Genomic DNA, 7918 nt, shown 5'->3' on the forward strand with positions numbered 1-7918 from the left:
GACCTTGCTTTGTAAAACCAGATGACTTTTCACAAAGGACACACTGTCTGGTGGAGGGAGAGTTAAAAGGGTTCTCCCTCCTTTCTGTCCCACCTGCCTCACCTCTATTGCCCCCCTGGCTTCAGAAAGAAGAAACCGATTCCCCATGAGCTCCAGGCCAGGGCTGGGGCCCAGTGGAGCCTCAAGACGGGTGGGCTAATTGGATGGGACTGGTGTACGTGTGAGCATCTGGCAGGGTCTGCAGTAGGGTACAGCCAGATTGCATTTCCTTTCCATTTGTGAAATGAATAGAAATAATGCAGGTTTAGCCTGTTCTGTTTCTTCAGGTGAAAGTATGTATTTATTTTGTCAGGTTTCTTTTCAGCATTTTAAATTATGGTAAGATATAAGCAACATAAAATTTTTATCATTTGAACTATTTTAAAGTGTACTACACTGTTTCAACCATCACCACCATCCAACTAGAGAACACTTTTCATCTTGCAAAATGGAAGCTCTATACCCATCAAATAAAAATTCCTCATTACCCTACCCCCATGTCCCTCTTTTTTTAATCTGTGCAAGGATTGGGTTTGGTGGTGTCATCTCTTTAATAAATACATATCAGTGCTTTCCTATGTGCCTGGCACTGTGCTAGGGCTGACACAAGAGCAAGTCTAGGGTCTTCGCTGACTCTGATGGTGTAAGATGCAACAAGTCTGAACAAAATCAGAGAATTTTTTTTTTTTTTTTTGTCTCTTCATTCAATAAAACTCTCCTGACCCTGTGACCAAAGAGGGCAGGAGGCAGTGATGGAGGACATGTTCTCCTCGCCCCAGAGGTGCTCACATCTGGTCCAGGAAAAGAGGGCTCCAACCACTAGCCATGCAGGCTTCCCCTCCCCAGGCCTCAGCTTTCGCAAATCCCACCCACACTTCCTCCCTGAGGAAGCCTAGGGGAACCAGCACCCCACTGCCTCAGCTGAGGAAGAGCACAGCACCAGAAGCTGCATCCTGGAATTCAGCCCAGAGCTACCAAGTCACACTGGGTGACCCTAACCCCTAACCCTAACCTGCCCCCTGCCCTCCGGATCTCATGCTGCTGCCAGTCTGGGACCAAACAGTCCCCAACACATACACACACCCCAGGTGGCCCTTGTCATAACTAAATGAGATCATGAATATGAGTGAACTTTGCCAATAAAAGTGCTCTGGGAACATGAGCGCTCCGATTACAGCCTTCTGTGATTTGTAATTTAGAGGAAGGGGCATGACTATCCCTGTGGGCTGACAGCTCCACAGCTGCCTCTTGATCCCCTCCTACCCGGCATCCTGACACAGATGTGAGCAGCCTCAGCCTGTTGATTCAACCTGCCCTCTGCACAGGACATGAATAGTCCAGAGTCGGCCACAGACTGAGCAAAGGTCACACAGCAAACAGGCCTGCCCTTCCCTTCTTGGGTAAGTATTTTATTCGCTGGCCTACTAGATTACCTCACTAAAATAAATGCATAAATATTTCTGATTGTCCCAAATAGATCCATATTGTCCAAACAGTACTGGAAGGAAACTTAGAGACTATCAAGAGTAATAGAAATGCTACTCTTGGTACAGGATCTCCATGGCTACTGCTATTACTACTTTGCTCTACAGGTAACGAAAATAGCTAATATCCTGTTCCAGGCATCATGATGCAAGTTTTATATGGGTTCATTAGTCTTCACATCATTCCTGAGGTAGGTTTATCATCATCTACATTGGACAGATGAGGTAACTGAGGCATATAGACGTTGAGTAACTTGCCAAGGGTCATGCTGTCACATGGGGCAATCTGATCTGGAGCCCCCATCCTCACCCTTCTATGGGCCACCCTGCACATCAGGGAGACTGAAGGAGTTGGTTCAAGGTCATAGAAGAGGAGTACCTGACTCGGGCCCTGACATTCAGTCCTACAGTCAGGAGTAAGCCAGTGTGGAACACCACTCACTTCTGCTCTAGATGCGACGCTTGAGGTCATCTGCTGGGATTTCATGGGCAAACCCTCCCAGAGAGGATACAGGAATGAGATCACCTCATCAGTGCCTAGAAGAAGGGTGCCAATGTACTAGTGGAAGAGAGGAAATCAGATAGTACTCAGTGAAGTCTTAAAGGTCTAGTGGGCTCAGCATGTCAGGTGGAAGGAATTGAGAACCTCAGCTACCAGGGAGTCAGACTGACCTCAAGCTCTTTGCCACAGGCCTCCACCATTACTCCCTCCCAGGAAGATCACGTGGGGCACCACAGAGACCTGCCTTCCACCGTTCTGCACAGTCAAAAAGCCCCAGTCTTGGACTTCCCTGGTGCTCTAGTGGTTAAGAATTCGCCTGCCAATGCAGAGGACACTGGTTCGATACCCGTTCCAGAAAGATCCCACACGCCTGAGGGCAACTGAGCCCATGCGCCACAGCTAGTGAGCCCAACCACTCTAGAGGGTTTCTCTGCTCTGCAAGAGAAACCATCTCGATGAGAAGCCTATGGACCGTAACTAGAGAGTAGCCCCACCTCGTTGCAACTAAAGAAAGCCTGCGAGCAGCAATGAAGACCCAGTGCACTCAAAAATAAATTAATTTTTTTTAAAGCCCAATCTGTCATTCTGACCCTTTCTACAAAGCAAAATCTTAAGGTTTGGGTGAGAGACAGAAAAACACTTTGTTCCAAGGACCTAGGCAAAATTACCTTGCCTCTGAGAGAAGAGTAAAAGCAAAATCATCTACTTCTTGGGAGAGAAGTAGGAAACTTTCTCACTGCCCCTAGGACATGGTCCAAGACCCACTGTTGTCACAGAAAGCCCCTGTCACCCCTTGGGGTGGCGGGGCTCAGGAAACTGTCCCCTGCCCAAGCAGTACCCACCAGGCAGAGGTGGTACTACTGGGGGAGGGGCAGGAAAATCTTTCCCACTCCAGACTAGTCACAGATGTGTGTGAACGCTCAGGCACTGTTGGGTCCGACTCGTTGAGACCCCCTGGACTGTAACCCACCAGACTCCTCTATCCTGGGACTTTTCAAACAAGAATACAGGAGGGGGTTGCCATGCCCTCCTTCAGGGGATCTTCCCAACCCAGGGATCGAAGCTGCACTTTGGAATCTCCTGCATTGGCAGGTGGATTCTTTACCACTGAGTCACCTAGGAAGTCCCAACCACAGATAGAAGGTAGAAAATAGTTGCCACAGAAAAGAGGTTGAGGAAACTGAGAAACCCCTATGTCCATGACCAAGATGTATAAGGGCCCGCCCAAGACTCAGCTAAACCCACAAACTGGGGATCCACTGTGCCTGCCATGACCCTATCACAGTATAATGAGCCAGCAACAGTCTACCACCCAGGGAAGAGATGAGTATGGAGAGAGATATCCCCTGTGACACAGAAATACAGGGACTATGGAAAACTGAGAGAGTTGGGCAGAAGCCCTGGGAAAGACTTCATCAAAATTTTAAAATTTGTGCTTGAAAGGATACTATCAAGAAATTGAAAAGACAACCCACAGAATAGGAGAAAATATTTACAGAGCATATATCTGATAACAGGCTCATGTCTATATATTAATATAATATATATAAAGAATCTTACAACTCAGTAACAAAAAGACAATACATTTAAAAATTATATTTTGGAAGAACTCAGTAATAAGGTGACAGAATTCCAAAATCAAATTACATGGAAATATACATCACATTTTCTTTGTACAATAGGTGAGAAAACTCTGCAATATTAGAAGTATAGAGGCAAAGAAATATGCAGGGCTAAGGAGAAGGGATGAGGATAAACAGCATTTTTAATAGCAAACCCAGAGGTTAAGTAGAAAGCCTGTAGCTATGCATGCTTTATTCATCCATCTTTCACATTAGGTAACTGAGGGCAAAAAATAAAACCAAATCAGAGTTTTGTGTTGTTGGGTGTAAATTTCAATCATTTAAAATCTGAATTGAATTCAGAACTCACTCTTTTTAGTTCCTAGGGATAATGACTGAATTCAAGAGCTCTTAATGACAAAAAAATGTTATTGCTGTATCCAATCTGAGAGATGGGTACAGGTACAATACAAAGGGACGTAGCATCTAGTGATGACCACTCCTCTGAAGTCATCATTAAAAATCAAGTAGTTGCTTATTGAGTACTTTGGCATTTGAACTAAATGATTTGAAAACTTCCTGGCCGACAGAAGAGATAAAAGGAAAGGGGACTATGTGAAAACAAAGACATAAAAGTTTAGTAAGTGGAAAGAGTTTAATGAAGCCTCAATTGTTTAAAGGAAATTAAATGGAAGTTGTTAATCCTAATTGCTTTTTATCTGACATGCTTTTAAACCTGAAAAGAAACAATAATAAGGAAAGAAAATCTGCTAAAATGTTTTAGAATTTACATGATTCTTATTCTACTGCAAGAAAGTGTTATTTGGTACAAGGTGTATATGTGGATGTACATGAACAGTATATATACTATCCAGATCATGTTGTGCTATGTACAGGTGTTTACAATTCTTCCTGAAGGGTTAAACAGTTCATTAGATTTCAAAATGCATAATCATCTGTAGGCTGGCATGTGTTAGGCTCTTTCCAGCATTGATACTGGCATGTTTTATTACAGTCCAGTTCCAGCCAGTGCTTGCCAGCTTGTTACAACAGAAGTCCAGCAATAGGTGGGTAGAGTGCACGAAAAAGTGCCATGTTTCTCAATTGGAGACCCTGAAATAAGTGAAGTTACAGCTGTTGAATAAATGTCACTAAAAAGCAGGCTCTTGGCTTCTTACACAGTGGGCAACTGTCCTCTTGACTTCTCCATTTCTGCCTTCCCTCCATTCTTTTGCAGCATCAACATTAGCAGGTGAGTCTCCACTGGGGTCTGCCAGCACAGAAATGACACTAATCATGATGATTTTCACTGTGTGAATAGGCAATTAGCATTCTTCTGGCTTTTCATCACCATATTTATCTTCCCCAGATTTGTGAAGAATAGAAAAGCATATATCACCATATATCAACATTTGGATGCTAGATTTTGGTAATGAATTTCACTTTAGGAGGCCAAAGGGGATAAGCTTTTGGGAAAGTGAGATGAGCTTTAAAAACACCACCTTCTTAAAGTGTATCTGGAAAAGCAATAATAAGAATTTCCCATTGGTAAAGATCATTGTCATCTATTAAACTTTCTGAAAAGCCTTCCACTGGATTTTTGTTGAGCTCTTCCAGGTGTCTTCACTATAGCAGTACCAACTGCAGCTCAGTCATCCTTCCCCAGCAAGGGCTCAGGCTGGCACTGGGGCTTCCAAAGGACTGCACACAGGCTCCAGAGCTGCTGGAGCTGGGTGTGCTGAGGAACCCAGGTCCCCACGACCGGGGCACCAAAGCCGAGGCAGGCTGGTCTGTGGCAGTGGTAGCGGCACCTCATTGCCAGTGTGAGTCCACTCGCCTTGATAATAGCATTATTCATGATAGCCAAGAGGTGGAAATAACCCATATGCCCATCAATTGATGAACGGATAAACAAAATATAGCACCCATACAATGAAATGTTATTTGATCATAAAATCATACTGATACATGGTCCAACAAGGATTGTTTTAGTCCATTCAGGATGATATTAAAAAGAAAAAAAATCACAGACTGAGTAGCTTCTACACAATAGAAACTTATTTCTCATGGCTCTGGAGGCTGAAAATCCAAGATCAAGGTCCCAGCGTGGTCAGGTTCTGATGAGGGCTGTCTTCCAGGTTCCAGACTGCTGACTTCTTGCTGCATCCTCACAGCAAGGATGAACTCGTTCTCTGGGGTCTCTTTTATAAGGACACTAATTCCAATCATTAGTGTCAAGTTACCCTCCTGACCTAAGCATTTCCCAAAGGGTGCACCCTCTAACACTATCATCTTGGGCAATAGGCGTTCAGCATATGAATTTTGAGACTATACAAACATTCAGTTTATAGCAAGGATGATCCCTATAAACAAGCTAAGTGAAAGAAGCCAAACACAAAATGTCATGTAATGTAAGATCCCATTCATATGAAATGTGCAGAATAGGCAAATATATACATGTGAAAAGTAGAGAAGTGGCTACTTAGGGATTGGGGGGATAGGGGAACTTTGGGAGGTACAGAGTTCCTTTAAAAAGTTTTAATTGTGGTAAAAAAAAAACAATAACAAAATTTACTATTGTTAACACTTTTAAGGTGCACAGTTCAATGACATTAAATGCATTCATAATGTTGCACAACCAATACCAGTTCCTAGTTCCAGAAGTTCATTATCCCCCAAACAGAAATAGGATCTCTATACTTATTCCCTGGCAAGTACAGGGCTTTTGTTTTTGAGGTGATGACATGTTCTAAAATGGACTGTGGTGATGGTTGTGAAACTCTGTGAATAAACTAAAATCGGTTGAATTGTACACTTTAAATGGTGAATTTTATGGTATATGAATTATATATCAATAAAGCTACAGAAGAAAGAAAAAGAAAGAAAGGAAGGAAGGAAGGGGAGAAAGGAAGGGAGGAGACTGAGAAGAACCCTCTGACACTGTAGACTCCACTTGAGGCACAAACTAACCTAAGTCAACTGTCTAAGAGAAAAGGAGACATGCCTACTTTCAGGCATAAATTCTATTTACCACATTTTCTTCTCCTTTTTTTACATAATGATTGGCATTTCACCAACAAATAGGAGAAGTTTATGAAAACCTAGATCAACCACTAAAAATATTTCAAAGAGGTATAATCAATAACCAAGTAATAGAATAAAATGGAATAATAGTAAAATACTAAATTAATTCCAAATAAGGCATAGAAAGAGGAAAAAGGGATACAATATCAGATGCCAAAAAAATTGCAAGTAGTAAGACAATAGTTTCAAATCCAGTCACATCTGTGATTATATCAGTTGTGAAAGATCCAAGTTCAGTTCGGTTCAGTTACTCAGTCACATCTGACTCTTTGTGACCCCATGGACTGCAACATACCAGGCCTCCCTATCCATTACCAGCTCCTGGAGTTTACTCAAATTCATATCCATTTGTCGGTGATGCCATTCAACCATCTCATCCTCTGTTGTCCCCCAGTTAAAAAAAAAAGACCCAAAACTCCAATTAAAAGACAGATTGTCAAACTAAAATTTTTAAAAACTAAGACATATATATTGTCCATGAGAACCTCACTTTAAATATATATATATATATATATATATATATATATATATATATATGTTGAAACAGGATGGAAAAAATTATACCATGCAAACACTAATCAAAAGGAAGTTAGGGTAGCCATATTAATATCAGACAAAATAGATTTAGAACAAAGAATATTACCAAGAATAGGGAGAGATATTATACAATGATAAGGCAGAATTTATCAAAAATTTCTTAAAAATACATAATAATCTTAAATACATACACTAAGCTTATAGAATAATAGTTCATCAAAATACATGAAGCAAAATCTGATATAATTGAAAGGAAAAACAGAAAAATCCATAATTATAGTTGGAGATTTTTAATTTCTTCTCTCCATTCAGTAATTGATAAGTAGCTAGAAAACTGTAAGAAACAAGAAGACCCAAATAATATCAAAAGACCTACTCCTTTGACTGTGTGTATCACAATAAACTGTGGAAAATTCTGAAAGAGATGGGAATACCAGACCACCTGACTTGCCTCTTGAGAAACCTATATACAGGTCAGGAAGCAATAGTTAGAAATGGACATGGAACAGCAGACTGGTTCAATATAGGAAAAGGAATACGTCAAGGCTATATATTGTCACCCTGCTTATTTAACTTATATGCAGAGTATATCATGAGAAATGCTGGGCTGGATGAAGCACAAGCTGGAATCAAGATTGCCAGGAGAAATATCAATAACCTCAGATATGCAGATGACACCACCCTTATGGCAGGAAGTGAAGAGGAACTAA

General features: G+C 41.5%; 1 pseudogene; it reads right to left on the reverse strand.

Annotated features, from left to right (window-relative positions):
• Nucleotides 1–4738: 4738 nt before the first annotated feature.
• Nucleotides 4739–5243, reverse strand: LOC128060962 (ubiquitin-conjugating enzyme E2 G1-like; annotated as a pseudogene).
• Nucleotides 5244–7918: the final 2675 nt, after the last annotated feature.

Source organism: Budorcas taxicolor, chromosome 15 (genome assembly GCF_023091745.1).
Source record: "Budorcas taxicolor isolate Tak-1 chromosome 15, Takin1.1, whole genome shotgun sequence".
In the NCBI taxonomy this organism is placed as follows: Eukaryota; Metazoa; Chordata; class Mammalia; order Artiodactyla; family Bovidae; genus Budorcas; species Budorcas taxicolor.